The following is a 16694-nucleotide window of genomic DNA, read 5'->3' as shown; positions in this document are numbered from 1 at the left end:
CCCACAGGCCATTGCTAGCAGCTCCTATTCTGACTTCTCCATCCTGATGACGGGGTGTGGAGGATGACTTCTCCATCCTGATGACACTGAGCAGGAACCTACTGGTCAGCCCTGGCTGAAAGCAGCAGACACATAGACAGGGAAGCTGAAGATCCTAAGCTGCAGGAGTGACCCCATGTTCCATGGAACCAAGAGCAGGAATTGTCCTCTCAACGACACCTGCTGGGTGATGCAGGTGTGACACAGAAAAGAGCCTAACCTGGCTCTACTCCCAATTTCTGCCCTGTGTTTCCAGATCTTCTTGGCCATGGCTTAATGACAAAAAAATATTTCATGGAAAATATGGATTTTGGATGTGTTGACCTAGTTTACGGTCTTTTTATTATTTAATATAAGCTTGGGCACAGCAGTCAATAATGGTAACAATCTCAGATACCTGAGCCAGGATCACAAGCCTCTTCTATAAGGAACTTTCAAAACTTCTGCACATTCTCAGCTTCACTTGCTTTTTTACACCTTTCTTTGGTGGACAACAAGGAATACCATTGCTTTGTCTCATAAGAAATAAACAGATTGGAAGAACATAAACTTGCCTACTACCTCTAGGTCATTTATTCATTCAACAGAGATTTATTGAACATAGATCATGTCCCAGGCATCATGCTGTGCACTAGAGATTCCAGACAAAAATAAGTAACAGTCCTGTGCTTTGCTTGGCCAATATTTGAGGAATAGCTGTCTTTATCTTTTGGGCAACAAGCAACGATATATGGCATCCTGGTGGTCATTGTCCTGAAGGAATTCAGGGTTCAGGTGGGCCCCACAGCCTCACTTTTACCTGATCTTCTCTAATTTTATAACGTTCGTTCATTCCCTCCCTCCTTCTTCTGTTCCCTCCCTTGGCCACTGCCTGGCATCCTGTTCTCATCTAGCCATTCCTCAGCCCTGACATGTTAAATTTCTGTGCTCTGCTCTCCCATCTCTGCTCTTGTCCACCTTGCTCTCTCATCCCCTTTTACCCACTGAGCTTACTCTTCAGCCTTGTTGAGTCCTCCAACATGGTTTATTCCTCCAATTTATTTTTTCTCCCCTATATACTATGACCATCACTTAAGGCATACCTTTACTGAAACCCAAGCTCTCTTGCCTCTTGCCATGGCATTTTGCATTTTCTAGGAATATGCCACCTCTGAACCAGTCTAGCTAATCATCTTCTTTGCTCCATATCCAGGTTGTTAAGTGCCATCAGATAAAAAAGATTTTGCAAATGAACTATGAGAATTTGAATGCCTACATATTCATGACCCAGAACGCTGGTTGTATTTTTGATTCTGCTAAACGATTCTCTGTGTTTTTGAGTGGCTTCTCCTCATATTACATCTTGAGAATGTTTCATATCTTTAGAAGTCTGTTCAACTATTTAGTCTTGCTACTTCTTCCTCCCCTTCCTAGTTAATGGTCTTACCTGCTGCACAAAGAAAATAAAGGTCACAGACACAAGCTGCTGTCAGTGGTTGATGTCTATGCACAGGCAAGTGCAGATTGGAGGAATATTCTAGTCCCTGACTTTGCTCTGCCTGTCAGTGTTTGGGGTGAGGAAGTTCAAAGTTCTCTCTCTACATCTATCCTCAAATTTTTCCCTCTCATCTCCATCCAACATTCTCTTTCCTTCTGTCTACAGTGAATTCCTCTGCTCTATTGTGTACCCCAACCTCTTCCTTCTCTTAGGAATCCTATCACATCAAGACAATCTTTTACTTCTCACTTCCCATTGCCTTCTTTTCTCAGCCTATTCCCATGAATAAACCTATTCCATGTTTCAGATTCTCCCCTTGACCCCAAATCTCCCTCTAACTATAGTCCATCTGCTTGCTTGCTTTCTTAGAAAAGTTTTTCTAAAGAGCAACCAAGAAAAAATATCTATCATGTTTTTATCCTAATGGTAAAGCCAATGTTTTCATTTTTAAAACTTTGAAAAACAGATGAAAATAAAAGTCATTCATAACCAACCACACAGGAAAAAAAAACCCTTTTAACATTTTAGTAGAGTCCTCATCAATCTTCTCACTTCCCAACATCTTATCTTGTGCCAGGTGCTCAATACATATTTCATGGGAAAATTAGTAAATAAGTGAATAAATAAGTAGATGAATAAATAAACTCTCTTGTTGAAAGCAAGTAGAGCAAGTTTTTATTGTTCAAAATTTCCAACAACTTCTCACCACTAGTTGTTTGTCATTCTGCCCAGTATAGAATGAATTTCTCCAACAGCCACAGCCAAAACCACCCACAGACCTGTTACTGCCAAAGGAAATCCTTGTACCTCCCTTCTCTCAGGCCCCAGAGATTTCAGAAGAGAAAGCAACTTGGAATTTGAAAGCAGTTGGAGCCTCTTCAGGATGATAAAAGTCAAGCTGTTTGGAGAATAGTACAGAACTTACTTCCACAAAAGCTTCTAGAAGAGAGCCCTTTCCATCTATATTCTTGTCCATGATGGCCCTTAACCAGTAGAGAATAGTAATTAGGGAATGAAGAATTCAGTGAAATAGGGCATCCTCAGGAATCTTGATTGTCACAGAACAGTGTTCACTCCAGTGAGGAGAGTCACCCATCTTGAATCTCCTGCCTTGTACAAGCCCCAGTTAAAGACTAAGCATTACCAAATTCAAATGAAATAGGATAGGTGAAGGATTACTTTGAGCAGACTAAATTTGATACCTCAAATGGTATTCTCTATTAGCCTTCCCAACAACCACCCTACATAAACTGCTGAGGTAAAGATTTTAAAATGTTAGTTTCATAGGACATAATGACAGGTGTGAAGCAGGAAAAGAAATTGAAAAGTTATGCAAACCCATAAAACAGGACGTTCTCCCCTATTGTTAGAGAAAGAGATATTGAGCTGATGGGAGAGGAGGCAGGGAAATTTTAGAAGACTGTAAGAAGTGTGAAGTGTTTGTCCCCTGATATCACAAACTTGTCACCACCACCCCCTTCTGAAGCTGGATGGGGGATTAGGAAAGGAGAGAAGTAGATCCAAGTGTGTCCCCTTTGAAATTTGGAGCTCCAAAGAACAGGGGGACATCAACATTCTAAAATGTATCTCTCAAAAGTTTCTCCCATATTCAAGTTTGGTGTAGGGAAACTATACCTTTCTTGTGGGCCCAAAATTAGCTGGAAGAATGAGCCAACATACCAGCAATCCCTCCCGCAGAGGGGTGGGCAGCCTGGCTTTGACGACTAGGGGGAGCAAGAATGGCTGCATCTCTGGGAGTTCACCCACATTGGGAAACTATGCTGAGGTCCCAAAGGCAACCCCCAGACCACTCAATGACCACTCTATAGAGCCTGTATTAGACATCACCATCCACACAAAGGATCCTAGCAGATGGTGGCACAAGCAAAAACAGCCAAAAAATAAACACAGACACCACCCAGAAGTGACCACCCTGTGAGACCAGACAGAGGCCATCCCTCTACACCACCAGTGTGTGTGGTCAGTCATGCAAGTGGGTTCTTCCCCAAAAACACACCCACACAGGTACGTACACACACACATACATGTAGACACAAACACACACCTACACACAAACACACACACAGACACAAATACATACACAAACATACACATACCCACAAAGATAGATACACACAAAAGACACCAAAGTCACACACAGACAGACACACACATACACACACACAGACATATCTCCATCAGACAGTAGGCAGTACCAAAAAGAGGGAAAGAGAGAATAGTTAAGTGCATCTTGTGAATTGGACTATAACTAAGAAAAAAAGTCCTGAACTTGAATGAAAGATCACTGCATTTACTTGGAAAAGTCTAGATAAGTTTTAGTTCAGCATCTAGATAATTGTATTCTATAATGCAATTTTTGTGTCCAAGTTGAACATAGTGCATAAAAAATTTACACTCATTAAATAAAAAAATTATGTGTCGAATTAAAAATTCTTTACAAGGGAAACTGAGGAGAAAAATCAAAAACTATGACTATACCCCAATGGGATTTAAAATCATGGAGTCACAACTCCTCAAGTGTTTTACCATAAATCTAAATGTATGAAATTAGATTAAAAATCACATTGCTAAAATTTTTTTAAAAGCTAAAATCATAAAAAATAATGATCAACTTGTAAGAAGAAAACATAAAATAGAATTAATTTAAAAAATTAATCCACCTACCCATGCAGCACATTTATTAGGTTAGTTTACTGTTGTTGCTCATTGATAAGAGTGAATATGACAAAGTCTCTAAATTCAAGGAGTTTATACTCCACTTTATACCACAAGCATGCATGGAAATTGCAAATAACAATACATATTGCCAAAGTTAGGAATGATGTAAAAGATGTAGACAAGGCCTAATTAGCAAGCAAAACTTTGCAAAGGACACAGCAACCAAGCTAACTCTTGGAGAGGCTTAGGGTAGTTCTGGGAAAGCCAACACACTATAGAGAAAGAATTAAAGTTAAGGATGTCATCCCACTGCTTTTAACTTTAACATGTGGAGCAATTTTCATGTAAGTAAACGAAAAATAATAAATAGAATTAAATATACTTGACATTTTAGCACCTACCATGGCTCTACAGATATATGTTAAACAGTTATGATGTTTTTAACAAAAGCAAAGAAAGAGAGAGAAGCAGGGTAGCTGCATGTAAAACAGAAAAGTTCTAATTTTAAGAGAATTTATAGAGGAGAGTTTATTCAATTTAAAGTCCTGCAATATGAAAATGCCTAAAATGGGAACCAAGTCAAATTCTTACTCATGTGTTAGTCTATCTCAAGTTTTTTGTGAGGGTTAAGTAAATCTATAATGGGAAAAGAAGACAATTTTCCTAAATGAAGCCTCTTACTCTGTGTATCATACCCAAAGGAAATAGTATAAGTGCTAGTGCTTGAAACTTTTTAAATGAACTGAGATTATCACTGGCAAATGCCTTGTGGGGACAGCTCTGGCACTAGGAGAGAGGAAGAAAACGGATGATCTAATGGCAGGTCTTTTCTTTGTCCAAAAATGATGAGTGTGTGAAGTGAGTGAATCATTTCTAAATGAACTTTTAAAAAAAATAAGCGAATATGAGAATAATGAAAGTAGTTGTTATTCTATTAGAATGCAGCTGAATTTGAAATGTACACAGGGGAGAATCATACTCCAACAAAAGGCAAGAGGCCAGAACTGTGTATGTGTGTGTTGTTGTTGTTGTTGTTGTTGTTTCTTTTTGTCTGGGAAAGAAAAAAATTGAACTATCCAAAAGCAGTTCTGGTTTGCAAGCTGTCCATGAAAGTTTCAACTGGGATGGAGTTAGTAGGGATGCAGGGTTTGGGGAAGATTAAACCATGAAGAATGCAAAAAACAAACAAGTAAAAAATACAGGGGATATTTCCATTGTTAATATATGTTCCAAATAAGTGGATTTAAGAGCAAGTAAAGGTTCTAAAGCATGTTGTGCAAATATACACAGTGCAGTAAAGTTAGCCTTTTTGTATTTGAACCCAGTTCATGTGAGTATTCATGAGTGCACTATTGTAAAGATGACATCCTAGCAGCGAAGCAGCCCTAAAACTGAGGGGGCAAAGCTCAGTGGATACTGCAGCACTTGCCAACTTGAAAATTACCCTAAGATCAGGGTTTTTTGTTTTGTTTTTCCACAACTTGCCTCTTTCTCAGAAAGGTGGTATAAAGTATGTGCAGCAACATGACTTGTGAAGCACAATTCATTTTGAAACTGTACTTTATCACATATGATAGTCAATTATTTTACTGCAAGACCCTAAATCAGCTTCCGCTCTCACCAACCCCCTCCTTGAGTATTTAACATCAAGGCAGGGATTAGCTGTTCTTACAAATGGAAGAAATTTGTCCTCCCAGGTTTAAGGAGACTAGCCATCCCTTGCTTGAATGTCATATAATGTCCCACCTGGGATGCATGTCTTGCAAGAGGTATAAATTCTCCTCAAGACCAACCCCAACTACCCCCTATTGCCATTAACCCCAATACTAAGGTCACATCTCATGCTGTTCCAAGAAGAGAAGAAGAAAGTTTGAACTAGGAAGAAATACCTTATATACCAAAAGAATTGTGAGATTTTACTCATATATATAGATATAAACTTGAGACCAAACAGAATGGACTACAACCCTGGACCGGGCTAAATTTATTGATGTGGGTAAATTTATCAGAGATTTGAGGTTTAATGTTGCAGCACGTTCATCTGGAAGTGGCTCCTACAGTCTACTTGGTTGTTGGCTAAAACTTTGACTTAACTCTGGCCTACATTTAACAAAGTTGAGGTGTGAGAATCTCCCTAAGAAAGGAAAGCCAAGGTGAAGGAGGATAGGAATGCTGCAGCGAATTTATCATGTGTCACCCGTGCTCCCACCCACGCCTGCTACATCCCTTGAGAGTACCTGGGGAATACTCCCTTTAGCAAGACATTGAGAAATACATTGGTGAGAGGAGCACTAACATTCTTGAAAAGCTGTCGTTCTTCTCCTCTGTAGGCCACGTGTCATGGTAGAAGATGACACCATCGAGATGACTGCCAGATTTCAGCACGGATGACAGGATCCTGGAGTAGCAAAGCCCGAGTGACAGTGCTTAACTGCCAGAGACAAGGAGGATGAATTTCCCATAAGGGCAGCAGGGCAATGTAATAATCAGAATTACTCAACCTACAGGAATCTTCAGCATGGCTAAGTCACAGTGTGCCTACACAAGAAAGAGATGGACAGCCTACTAAAATGCTACTAAATCAACACGTCAGAAAAAATCCCCTAGCTTGGTGACCAGAAACCTGACTTGAGTTACTATGCTGGAGAGTCATGGCTTTTGTCCTGTTGTCAGTCCTAAGCAAATTCACAGGACTGTTGTCTCTTGATTGAAGGGGAGGCCAGATCCCCTTGAGGATTGTCACAGAATAGACTGTAAATTTTCCTCGAAACCCTCCCCGAAAGTATCTATGCCATTTACTAGAGTGACTGGACACTCGAGAAAAAGAAATACTCGAGACTTTTCAGGAATTACTAGACATTAGAGGATGTCACTACACAGTAGAGATGGAAGAAGCTTAACGATATTATCCCCAGTTTTCCTATTTTACAAATAAAGAAATTAAATCCCAAAAAGGTTACGTGGTTTGTCTGTGATCCATAAATGGCAGAGCCAGAACTAGAATCCAGCACTCATTCCTCCATTCCAGATCTCTCTCTCAGCCACTAAAATGCATGTGGTAAGCCATTGCTTCAAGAGATTTTGCACTTTGCAATGATCAAACAGCTGACTCTTCTGTTATAGCCTGGAGCTTTTAATTTACAGCTTTAATTTTTCATCTCCCTTAGATCAGAACTGTGATGAAATGAGATATAAATCTTTTAAAATACTTTGAATGAAAAGGAATTAAATGCCAAAGGAGCTCAGTGCCAATCCTTTTATACAATCTCCACTCTGTTGTTCATTACTTTGAATTCCTCAAAACAAATAAGGAAATAAGAAAGTGAATGAAGATAAGTACTGTAAAAAGAATTATTTATTAATGGAAAAAAATATACAACTAAACCAATATCTAAAACAGATATCTCTCTTCTTTTCCTTCTCATATCAATTAATTTGCCGTACTAGAGGAATCACCATGCTCACCACCCATATAAATTAAACTTATAAATTTGTATAAATAAAACAGCAGTGGGAACCAACAGCATACTGTAAGACAACAAGAAAGAAAGATACACGAATTATAAAATCAGAAATAAGAAGTCAATAAGCAGGGCAGTCTCAGGATGTTTAGCACTGCAGCCAATAGTCCAGTCCACGTTAGTAGTCCCCGATGGCAGGAATAAGCTTAGTAAGAAGTGCACAGAACATTTTTGAAGCAAGTATCAATATATTATCAAAACACAGTTTTTGAATGTTCCTGACTGACAAGACTCAACATTTTAAAGGTGTTAGTTGGTCCTAAACTAATGCACATGTCATCCAATTACAACTGAAAATCTAAACAGGATTATTATTTTATTTTATACATGACTCTATGTATGAAAATATGTATACATTTTAGAAAAAAAGAGGAGGAGGAATGATATATGCTTCCAAATATATCTCGTACCATAACATATTTTAAGAATGTACTGATTTAAATAGTTCACAACAGGGTCAAGAGTAGGCAGGTCAATTAAACAAAACAGAAATCCCCCAAATAGACCCTTATATGTATAAAAATTTAGGATTTTATAAGAAAATGTTTATAATACATGGTGAGGGCAAAGATTATTTAACAAATAGCTCTGGGACAATTGGATAGCTATTTGGAGTTGGAGGTAGTTTGAATTATATTAAATTCCTGCATCAGGCCGGGCACAGTGGCTCACGTGTGTAATCCTAGCACCCTGGGAGGCCGAGGCGGGCGGATCGTTAGAGCTCAGGAGTTCGAGACCAGCCTGAGCAAGAATGAGACCCCGTCTCTACTAAAAATAGAAAGAAATTATATGGACAACTAAAAATATATAGAGAAAAATTAGCCGGGCATGGTGGCGCATGCCTGTAGTCCCAGCTATTTGGGAGGCTGAGGCAGGAGGATTGCTTGAGCCCAGGAGTTTGAGGTTGCTGTGAGCTAGGCTGACGCCACAGCACTCTAGCCCGGGCAACAGAGTGAGACCCTGTCTCAAAAAAAAAAATATTCCTGCATCAAAGTATGTACTAAAATATATTAAAGTTAAATGTAAAAATTAAATCCCTCCTATATTGGTTTGCTATATTGGCTGCTGCATACTGGGTGACTTACACAACAGAAATTAATTTTCTCAGAATCCTAGAGGACAGAAGCCCAAGACCCAGGTGTTGGCAGAGTTGGTTTCTTCTGAGGCCTCTCTCCTTGGCCTGTAGATGGCATCTTCTCCTTGTGTCTTCCCACAGTCTTCCTTCTGTGCATGTCTGTGTCCTAATCTCCTCTTCCTGTAAGGACACTAGTCATGTTGAATAAGGGCCTACCCTAATGACCGCATTTTAACTGAATTACCTCTTTAAAGATCCTAATATAGTTTAAGTATTTGTCTCCTCCAAACCTCATGCTGAAATTTGATCCCCAATGTTGGAGGTGGGGCCTGGTGGGGGGTGTTTGGGTCATTGGACCGAATCTCTCATGAATGGCTTGGTGCCATCCTCACTCTAATGAGTGACTTCTCATTCTATTAGCTCCCATGAGAGCTGATTATTAAAAAGAGTCTGGCACCTCCCTTCCTTCTCTCTTGCTCCCTCTCTTGCCATGCGACATGCCGGTTCCCCTTTGCCTTCTGCCATGAGTAGAAGCAGTCTGAGGCCCTCACCAGAAACAGATGCTGGCACCATGCCTCTTACAGTTCACAGAACTGTGAGCCAAACAAACTTCTTCTCTTTATCAGTTCCCCAGACTCAGGTATTCCTTTCGAGCAATGCAAACAGACTAAAATAGACCGTATCTCCAAACACAGCCACATACTGAAGTATGGTACTGGGGTTTAGGACTTCAACATATGAATGTGGGGTGGGTAGGGATTCAGCCCGAAACACTGCCTCTTCTTCTTCATCTCTTTCCTTCCTTTTACTTTCCTTCTCTTATTTAACTGTTCACTCCTAAAGCCATTAGCTGGGGAAGAACAAGGTTAGGTGTCCACAGAAAATACAGCAGAGATGCAGTAACCCAGAGTCAGGTGTCAGAGCCCCAGTGGGATGAGAAGGGCACCCGTGTGGGGAGGGGTAACTTGGTCTGGGGGTCTCAGAGTTTGAGCAGGGTGAGGATATTTACGTGGGGGGAGAGTGTCAATCAACCCAACCATAGAGAGTCAGACCTCAGCAGAGTGAGGAAGATACATGCCCATGGCCATCAGGTGTTGGAGCTCAAATGGGGTAAGGAGGTCATTCACATGAGAGGGCAGCCTGACATGGAGAGCCAAGGAGTCCACTGGACTAAAGAGAAGCAGCAGAGATGAAAGATTAGGTAAAAAATAATGGTAGAGAAGACAGTTACAAAAATGAAAAAAGAGAAAACTAGAATGAACCTTCTGGGATTTGGATGCTATAAGAGATGTAAATATAGATTTTATATTCTTTAGCTCTATCCACTGAAAGGGTCTAGGAGCAGTGACATCCCAATAGCAATGAGCACACCAAGTACAAATATTTTGGCTTCTAAATACAATTTCTGCTAAAAGGATCCAGAAACCTTGGAGAAATGGTTGGTTTCAAGGCTGGGCAGGGTTAAGTACAGGATGAGCCTGAAACAAGCATCTCATTGTGCCATAGAATAAGAAAGTGGTCAAATAACAAAAGGGGCATGCCAAAAGGACACAGAAGCCAATATGCATGAAATGAACTGTCACTGGCCAAATAAAGAGTCATCTGAGCATCAAAATATTTGATAGTAATAATTATAACTCATAAAATAAAATAGAAAATCCTGGATCCATATCAGTATGAATAAATAAGTGAATGAATTAAAAGTTTGATAAGAACTGGATTCAAAGTACCTCCACACAAAACATGTGTTACTTACAAAGGGGAAAAGAATAACTTTACCATACAGAAACCTGGCAGCACCACCTTAATCAAGGGATCAAAATTAAGATTATTAATGGAACAATCAAAATCACGTGCCACCTGATAGGATTCAATGAGAAGAACTCAGTGTCACATCTGTGATATTACTGCCAAAAGAAAATGTATAATTTCAATTTTGTCATGAGGTAATATAAAACTAAAGTGAAAGACATTCTACAAAAAAAAAAACTGGCCTGAAATCTTCAAAAACATCAAGACATGAAAATTTTAGAAAAGCAGAGGAACTTTTCCATACTGAAAGAGATTAAAAAATACATGACAAGTAAATGTGATTTTGGATTAGAGCCTCTTAATATGAAGAACATTATTGTAATAGTTACCAAAATTTGAGTAGGATTGAAGGATTACATGGGAGTAGTATTAATGTTTATTTCCCCATGGGTTTGGGATGAGTTAAATTAATGAACATTAAAGATTTTAGGGGTGATGTGGCATAAATCAGCAACTTAGTCTCATATGATTTAAAGAGTAAGTATTCTCTGTACTGTTCTTACAGCTTTTCTCTAAATTTGTGATTGATTTTAGGAAAAAAATTAGAAAGCTTTAAAATAATTAGATTGAATGAGAAACTTCTTAAGCAAAATAGCAAAGAAAGAAATCACAAAAAAAAGACTGATATGTTGTTTCAAATTCTATATATCCAAAAACATACCAAATTTAAAGGAAATAGCAAACTGAGAAAAAGTATTTGCAACATTTTAACCAAAACCTAATTTCATTCAGAGAGGTAGTGTATCTAACTATGGATGCTGTATTGGGCCACCCCGATTCCCCCTTCAGAACCAAGGCATGTATTCCTCCAGTTTCTGGGAGTGTTGGCAGTTGTCACTCTCAGCTGCGCCATTCCTGAGAAATTGTCTCCAGCCAAAGAGAGCCATCCTGCCCAAGTTCACACTCCCTCCCCAGGCGCAATCTGCAGCCTCAACTGGTCAATACAGAACACAAAGTTCCAGCCCCCTGAACTTTAAGTGGCCAAACTCTGAAGGTCTGCACCATCACCAAAATGGTGGCAGGAGGAGTGACTTTATTGGAACTGCATCTCAATTTAACTTTTCCCTCTGCCCAATACTTCTTCCTTTTCCACAGGTAAATTTCCTGCATGCAAATACAGGAAATGCATTTCAGAGTCTGTTCCCCAGGAACTCAACCTGAGACAGCAGGCAAAATGTACCGTGCCCAAAACTCTGATTTCCCAGGCTCCCTTGAACGAGTGAGGTGGGAGCATTAACCTCACCTGATCAATGAGTTTCTGGATGAAGCATCTAGGAAAGATCTTTAAAAATGAGGGCTGGGCGCAGGTGGCTCACGCCTGTAATCCTAGCACTCTGGGAGGCCGAGGCAGATGGATTGCTCAAGGTCAGGAGTTCGAGACCAGCCTGAGCAAGAGCGAGACCCCGTCTCTACTAAAAATAGAAAGAAATTATCTGGCAAACTAAAAATATATATAGAAAAAATTAGCCAGGCATGGTGACACATGCCTGTAGTCCCAGCTACCCGGGAGGGTGAGGCAGGAGGATCGCTTAAGCCCAGGAGTCTGAGGTTGCTGTGAGCTAGGCTGACGCCACGGCACTCACTCTAGCCGGGCAACAGAGCGAGACTCTGTCTCAAGAAAAGAAAAAAAAGAAAAAAAAAAAATGGGAAGACTCAGCATATTCCTATTCCCTTTACCTTCCTCCCTTCTTCCTGCCTAGAATATGGATATAATATACAGAGACAGATCAGCCATCTTGGATCCATGAGAATAAAAGCCACTCACGAAGGATGGCAGAGCAGAAAGCTAGAAGGAACCTGGGATTGCTCGCTTTACAGCCCTTGACAGCCTCCCTGCCAATTTTGTGTTAGGGAGCTATAAATGAAATACCCACTTATATCAGCCACTGAACAGTCAGGTCTTCTGTCACTTAGAGTTGAATGCATTTCTAACAGATACATGAATCTACAACAAGCTGGCATGTGTCCATGTCATTACATGCTGCTCTCTTTCCAGTGTCACATCTGAGTTCTGAGTTTGAGGCTTCTTCATGGACAAAATCTAATGACTCTTCTGAATCAGTTTTAGCCATCAGAAGTTGTACATAGCAACATGGGCGACTTCTGTTCTTTATTACACAAGATCATAATTTTGACTTTTCAACATCTTTAGGACTGTCAACAAAATCTCAAGGTATATTGAAGATATTAATTCCATTTCCTGTTCAATTTTTTCCTTAATTGACTTCCAAATCAAATGAAGTCACATAGTCTTTACTGAAAGTCAGACAAGTTTTTGACAGAGAGGTGTCCATTGTCTGTGCAATAATATCCTATAACACACAAAAAGAGCAAGCTCTTCTAGCTTTGAAAATACTATGATCTATTCTGAGATACTTGGCAATTTCTACTATTTCTCATTGCATTGTCTATTGAATGGCATGCATTTTTTGACAGAAACAACTTTTGTTTTACTGCTCCATTATGTTATAATGTTTTTTGAACATGTTTATGTGACAATAATCCAGATTTAAAACTCAACCATTTGTGTGCCATAATTATACTGAGGTGGTAATTATATGAACTCATGACATCTGTGGGTAGCATGGTTTTTGCATGTACAATGACAGCTATGTCATAAGTTTTTCCTACGCCTGAAAAATAGCTTTTTCCACACTGCACTCCAATTGTAGGTACATTAACAAGAGCAAAATGCACATCTCAGAAATGTGAGTATTGGGTATCAATACATATTTTTTTTTTGAGACAGAGTCTCACTCTGTTGCCCAGGCTAGAGTGCTGTGGCGTCAGCCTAGCTCACAGCAACCTCAAACTCCTGGGCTCAAGCAATCCTCCTGCCTCAACCTCCCAAGTAGTTGGGATTACAGGCATGTGCCACCATGCCCGGCTAATTTTTTCTATATATATTTTTAGTTGTCCATATAATTTCTTTCTATTTTTAGTAGAGATGGGGTCTTGCTCCTGTTCAGGCTGGTCTAAAACTCCTGACCTTGAGTGATCCTCCCAGCTCAGCCTCCCAGAGTGCTAAGATTACAGGTGTGAGCCACCATGCCCAGCCTATAAAAGGCTTTTAGAAAAATATATTTAAATTTCCAAATTTCAGTTTTCCAGAAAATTGAAGAAGAGAGAATTCTTCCAAACTCTTCTATGAGGCCAGCATTACCCTGATACCAAAACCAGACAATGATACAACAACAACAAAACCTTTAAGCCAATATCGCTGATAACCACTGGTACAAAAATCCTCAACAGAATACTAGCAAATCAAATCCAGCATTATGTTAAAAATCATTCACCATGATCAGATGAGATTTATCCCAGGCATGCAAGGACAGTTCAACATACACAAATTAATAAATGTAATACCTCACATCAATAGAATGAAGGAAAAAAACATATGATCATCTCAATAGATGCAGAAAAAGCATTTGGTAAAATTCAACATCACTTCACGATAAAAACCCTCAACAAGTTAGATATAGAACAAACATTCCTCAACACAACAAAGGCCATATATGACAAATTCATTACTGAAATTATACTCAATGGGGAAACATTGAAAACTTTTACTCTAATATCTAGAACAAGACAAAGATGCCCATATTCACAATTCCTATTCAGTATAGTACTGGAAGTCCTAGCCAGAGCATTTAGGCAAAAGAAAGAAATAAAGGCAACAAAATTAGAAAGGGAAGAAGTCAAATTCTCCCTGTTTGCAGATGACATAATCTTATATATAGAAAATCATAACACCTCCACCAAAATACCCTTATATCTTATTTTAAAAATTCAGTAAAGTTGTAGGACACAAAATCAAATATGAAAACTAATAGCATTTTTATATGCCAACAATGAACTACTGAAAAAGAAGCCAAGAAAGCAACCTCATTGACAATAACTAAAAAAAAAAAAAAAAAAAAAAAAAACCCTAGGAATAAATTTAACCAAGAAGTAAAAGATCTCTACAAAGAAAGTTATAAAATGCTGATAAAATAAATTGAGGAGGACACACAAAAAATGGGAAGACATCCCATGTTCATAGATTAGAAGAATTAATATTGTAAAAATGATCATGCTACCAAAAACGATCTATAGACCCAATGCAATTTCTATGAAAAAAACCAAAGACATTCTTCAGAGAAATAGGAAAAAAATCCTAAAATTTGTACAGAACCACAAAATACCTGCAACAGCCAAAGCAATCTTGAGCAAAAAGAACAAAGCTGGAGGCATCACACTATCTGACTTCAAAATCTACTACAAAGCTAGAGCAACCAAAACAACATAGTGCTGGCATACAAACAGACATATAGACCAATATAACAGGAGGGAGAACACAGAAATAAATCCACATATTTACAGCCAACTGATTTTCAACAAAAGTGCCAAGAACCCACATTGAGGTAGGAGCTATGTCTTTAATAAATGCAGCTGAGAAAACTGGATATCCATACGCAGGAAAATGAAACTAGAACCCCACCTCTTACCATATACAAAAATCAACTCAAAAAGGATTAAAGACCTAAATGTAAGACCCAGAATAATGAAACTACTATAAGAAAACATAGGGAAAATGCTTCAGAACAAAGATTTTATGGAGAAGACCTCAAAGTACAGGCAAAAAAAGCAAATATAAACAAAAGGAATTATATCACACTAAAAAGATTCTGCACAGCAAAGGAAACAATAAACAGAATGAACAGACAACCTACAGAATGGAAGAAAATATTTGCAAATCATTCATCCAACAAGAGATTAATATCCAAAATATAAAAGGAACTCAAACAACTCAATGGCAAAAAATCAAATAATTTGATTAAAAAATGGGCAAATGAACTAAACAGACATCTCTCAAAAGAAGACATATAAATGGCCAACAGGTATATTATTTTAAATGTTCAACATCACTAATTATCAGGGAAATGCAAATCAAAACCACAATGAGGGATCATCTCACCCCAGTTAGAATGACTATTATCAAAAAATCAAAAAAATAATAAATGCTGTTAAGGATGCAGAGAAAGGGGAACACTTATACCCTGTTGGTAGAAATGTAAATTAATACAACCATTACGGAAAACAGTATGGAGGTTCCTCAGAAAACTAAAAATAAAACTACCACATGATCCAGCAATCCCACCATGTATACAGTATGTTTAAGAGATATCTGCACTCCCATGCAGCACTATTCACAATAGCCAAGATTCGGAATCAACCTAAGTGTTCACCAGTGACTAAATGGATAAAGAAAATGTGGTATATATACACAATGAATACTGTTAGCCATAAAAAAGAATGAAATTCTGTCAGTCCTGTCATCATGGATGAGCTTAGGGGATATTATGTTAAGTGAAATAAGCCAGGCACAGAAAGACAAATACATCATGTTCTCACTCATATGTAGAAGCTAAAAATGTTGATCTCATAGAAGTAAAGAGTAGAATAGCAATTACTAAAGGCAGGGAAGGTTTTGAGGGAGAGGGGGATAGCCAAAGTTTAATTAACAGATACAAGAGTACAGCTAGCTAGGAGAATAAGTTCTAGTATTCTCTAGCACTGTAGGTTGATTCTAATTAACAACAATGTATTGTATATTTTGAAATAGCTAAAAGAGAAGATTTTGAATATTTCCACTGCAAAGAAATGATAAATGTTTGAGGTGATGGGTATGCTAATTACCTTGATTTGGTCATTACACATTGTATACACGTTTTGAAATATCACACCACACTCCATAAATACATACAAGTATGTATAAATTAAAAATAATAAAAGCAAACAATAAAACTAAAATGTTTAAAAGGGTAAAATGGCATGTGTAAAGTCACACCATCATTGAGTGTCATGAAGAATTAGAAATATGTTCTCCTGGTAAAATTATATTCTGCTTGTTCTGAAGGCAAGATTTTTCAAAATAATTTTTACATTTGTATTAAAAGCTTTATAAAGATTACACTTATAATCTCCCTTTGTTCTCGTTTTAGTCATTAATGGCTGAAAGTGACAGGCATTTTGTAATAAGAAATCAAGTGACTCTAATAAAAATATTTTATCAAGCATTTTTATGAATTTATTTATATTATCTAATTGC

This window comes from Lemur catta, chromosome 2 (genome assembly GCF_020740605.2).
Source record: "Lemur catta isolate mLemCat1 chromosome 2, mLemCat1.pri, whole genome shotgun sequence".
Lineage (NCBI taxonomy): Eukaryota > Metazoa > Chordata > Mammalia > Primates > Lemuridae > Lemur > Lemur catta.
Note: the sequence above shows the minus strand (reverse complement) of the source record.